The sequence below is a fragment of the Prionailurus bengalensis genome, chromosome B3, assembly GCF_016509475.1.
Source record: "Prionailurus bengalensis isolate Pbe53 chromosome B3, Fcat_Pben_1.1_paternal_pri, whole genome shotgun sequence".
NCBI classification, from domain to species: Eukaryota; Metazoa; Chordata; class Mammalia; order Carnivora; family Felidae; genus Prionailurus; species Prionailurus bengalensis.
In genome coordinates, this window is record NC_057355.1 from 135,604,751 (window position 1) to 135,608,927 (window position 4,177).

The following is a 4,177-nucleotide window of genomic DNA, read 5'->3' on the forward strand; positions in this document are numbered from 1 at the left end:
CAATTTTAGGAGAGCAGCATTCTGAAGAAGAGGTAAGATGCCATGGAAGGTGGAGGAATCTCACAGATGTTAGACGGTGAAGAGAAAAAAGAAAGCCGTAGAAATTGAAGGTCTTACAGAGATAGACGAGAACCACAAAATTGGAAAACACACTGACTCTACCTCAAAAAGTTTGCATCTACTTCACAAACGAACTTCACTAAAGCAACAGAAGGTGCTTTTGAATTCAGAAACCTAGCTAGACACTCAACTTCCGCCCCCTCCTTGAGGCTTGTCCAGATAAAATATGTTTGAAAATGAACACAAAGTGGCAGGAACATCAGACAAAGCTATTAGAAGACAGATCATGAGAAGTGAAACATTTCAGCAGATGAAAATATTCTCAGGGACGCCTGGGGGGCTCAGTCGGTTAAGCATTCGACTGCAGCTCAGGTCACCATTTCGCAGTTTGTGAGTTTGAGCCCCGCGTTGGGCTCTGTGCTGACAGCTCAGAGCCTGAAGCCTGCTTCAGATTCTGTGTCTCCCTCTCTCTGCCCCTCCCTGACTCATGCTCTGTCTCTCTCTGTCTCTCAAAAATAAATGAATGTTAAAAAAATTAAAAAAAGAAAATATTCTCCCTGCCCAAAGCAACAAAAAGTACAAAGGAGAGGAAACTTTAACAGAACCCTCTAATCTGAATTAAAGTGTTAAAATAAGAATCTGCACATTAAAACAAAAATTACCTTGAATAATAAGTTTGAAATAACCAAGAATAGAAACAGAGAAAAAACCAGGAAGATGTGAAGTCAGAGTTGACCAAACTCAGGAAATGGAAGAAAAAGACAAAATAATCTCAGAAATAAAGATAAGTCTCAAGGTGTCCAGGGGAAAACAGTTTTGATCACAACTATCATAAGGGTCATAGAGAAGAAGGATGAAAACTATCAAGAGAACAAGAGGAATTCCTTTAAATGGTAAAATCATTGGAGAAAAAGTATTAATATAGACAATGGGCAAAGAAAATTCAACACCCTCTCAAAGCAAAACAAAGACACAAGTATACAGACTGAAATGTCAACGTGAGAAATGAAATCAGGCTCATATCTGATCCCAGTTGATGAAATTTCAGAACAAGGATAAAGATGTTTATAAACTTCTGGAGAGCAGCCCCTGTTTCCTCCTCCCTGCCCCAGCCCGTCCCACCCTTGGCTCCCCTCCAGCCTAGCTCACACCTGCCTCTGGCTGGAGACTCAGGTGGTCCTCAGCCAGCCACCTGCCATCCAGTTGGGGCAATCCCTGGTGAGCGCATCATGGAGACTGAAAGTGGAGGAAGAATCTGGCATACTTGAACTTATCTGCATTAGATAAGAATCTGGACTCTGAGTGCATGCTGGTCTCTCATCGACTTCTGTTCCATTACTGTGCCCTATTAGAGAGATGTGAAGGGTTGGTTGAAATTCAAATCCAAAGATCACAGCATCCTTTGATACCAATAACTGTTTATGCTTCCTTAGAAAGAGTCACCTGACAATTGGGTGGTTTAACAAGATGGCCCCAAGGAAGCATCTCCAGAGGCAGTTGGATTTTTGTAGGCCATTGGAGTTTTTATTTAAAAACCTTGAGAGAAATTCCCACTAAAAGGATAAGAATCACACTGACAAGTCCTATCAACAGTACTGGATGATAGAAGAAACAGAGCAATGCCTTCAAGGTCCTACAGAAAAAATAAATGATTTTTCAACCTAGAATTCTATAATCCATCACATAAGAAAGAATGAGAACAGAATAAAGACATTTCAAGACATTTTTACTTGGGGAGCCCGGGTGGTTCAGTTGTCAAGAGTCTGACTCTTGGTTTCAGCTCAGGTCATGATCTCACAGTTTGTGAGTTTGAGCCCTGCCATTGGGCTCTGTGCTGACAGCATGGACCCTGCTTGGCATTCTCTGTCTCCCTCTTTCTCTGCCTCTCCCCTGCTCACTCTCTCTCTCTCTCTATCAAAATAAATAAATAAATAAACTTAAAAAAAGACATTTTACTCAAGCAGAGTTTAATGAACACATTTCGTTCAACATCTATTCCACCACTCTTTGTTAATAACAGTTTTTGTTTTTTCACTTTTGGGGACTCAACCTCTCCATGTAGTCCAATGGCACCACTGATCAAGATTCACCTTTTCATAGTCAAGTGGCAAGCATGTGACCCACGCACCAGAAAAAACAAGTGCTCCTTTCCTGGACTGGGAATCAGAGCAGAACAAGACTGACAATGGGAGTCCATTCTTGAGGTAGGTTGCAAGCAATATAGATGAGCACTTTTTGCTGTGACCTTCCCTGGACCTGCCTGACCTTTATCTTTTTCTAAGGCTGAGTCTCCTGGAGTCTGTGAGCACCCCATTATCCTTCAAATAAATTCCTTTTTGATTATGTGGTGAGTCTATTTCTAATGCAGTATCTAACAGATACAGTGAGGACTTAGAAATTTATATCCCATGTGTCATTCTTAGAAGTTGCTTGCAGACGTACTCGAGCAAAACAAAAGACATAGGATCCAGAAAGAATTGGAGTAATCCAGAAGAATAGTGAAAGGTAGGTCCTGGGATGATGAGTGGGCAGCAAGCGTGGAGGGTGCACAGTCTAGACTGGAAAAGGATGACAGAGGACTCCTGCTAGGAAGGAAGGAAGGAAGGAAGGAAGGAAGGAAGGAAGGAAGGAAGGAAGGAAGGAAGGAAGGATAAAGTATGATCAGAAGACAGACAGCTTGCCGATATTATAGGCACATTACTCGTATCTTTCATAAAACAGCAAACAAACTAGTGTGTGTGTATGGACACATAGGTATGTATGTCTATTTACACATAGATATGTAGATAGCTAGATTGATACCTGGATAGCTGGATAGCTAGATATAATCTCCTACTCATTCTGCTTCTCTGGTTGGACTATGATACAGTCGTAATAAATGCTATTTATTGGTTCCACCATTTAAACTGAACTCACTGACAAAGCATACTCTGGCAAATCAAGAAATAGAAGGATTAGCATATTTTATAAGGCTGTGTGGGGTAATCATTGGAAGGACACACACACTGTTAAAGATGATGCCCCTGGAAAGGAGGGCTAAGACAAGAACTGACTGGGCCTGAAATTGTCCTTTTTGTCATCAGTGTTTCAGGACTACTTTGTTACCACATGTTTGTGTATCTTCAAATAAAAGAAAGTGAACATTTGTGCAGCTTTTAAAGAGTGAACATTCTCGGGGCACCTGGGTGGCTCAGTCAGTTAAGCGTCCGACCTCGGCTCAGGTCATGATCTCACGGTTTGTGAGTTCGAGCCCTGCATCGGGTTCTGTGCAGCCTGCTTCGGATTCTGTGTCTCCCTCTCTCTCTGGCCCTTCCCCTCTCGAGCTCTGTCTCTCTCTCTCTCTCAAAAATAAATAAACATCAAAAGAAATTTTTAAAAAAAGAGTAAACATTCTCCTCCCCACTGGGGACAATATATATTAGTAAAGACTAGGAACCCTAAAGTCAGATTCCCTGGATTTTTATTCCTGTGGTCATTGTTATCTGTGTTACTTTTTAATATATATATTAAATCTTGGAGCTCTTTCCTTGTAGCTGTCCCATTTTTTCCTAGTGGCTGCCTCTTACTCTATTGTGCGCGTGTCCCATACTTTATATAAACAGCCACCGTTGATAGACATGTCGCTCATTTCCAATCTTTTTTCAGTTACAAAGAATATTCCTGGAGCGCCTGGGTGGCTCAGCCAGTTGTGTCTGACTCTTGGTTTCAATTCAGGTTATGATCTTGCAATTCGTGAGTTCTAGCCCCGTGTTGGGCTCTGTGCTGATGACTCAGAGCCTGCTTGGGATTCTCTCTCTCCCTCTCTCCCTACCCCTCCTCTGCTTATACTCTCTCTCTCAAAATAAGTTTAAAAACTTACAAAAGAATATTCCTGTCCATATGTCATTTCACACATATGTGAATATAGCTCTGAGATAAATTTCTGAGAGTGAAATTGCTGAGTTAAAGGAAACGTGCTCCTAGAACTTTGCTGTCTCCCAACTGCCCATCACAGCTGTTGTGGAAACACGCTCCAGCCCAGCACGAACACGGTATCTCCACCTCCTCACCAACCAAGCGCCGTCATGCTGCGGAAAATATCGTATTGTCACTGCATTCGCATTTCTCATATTAAATT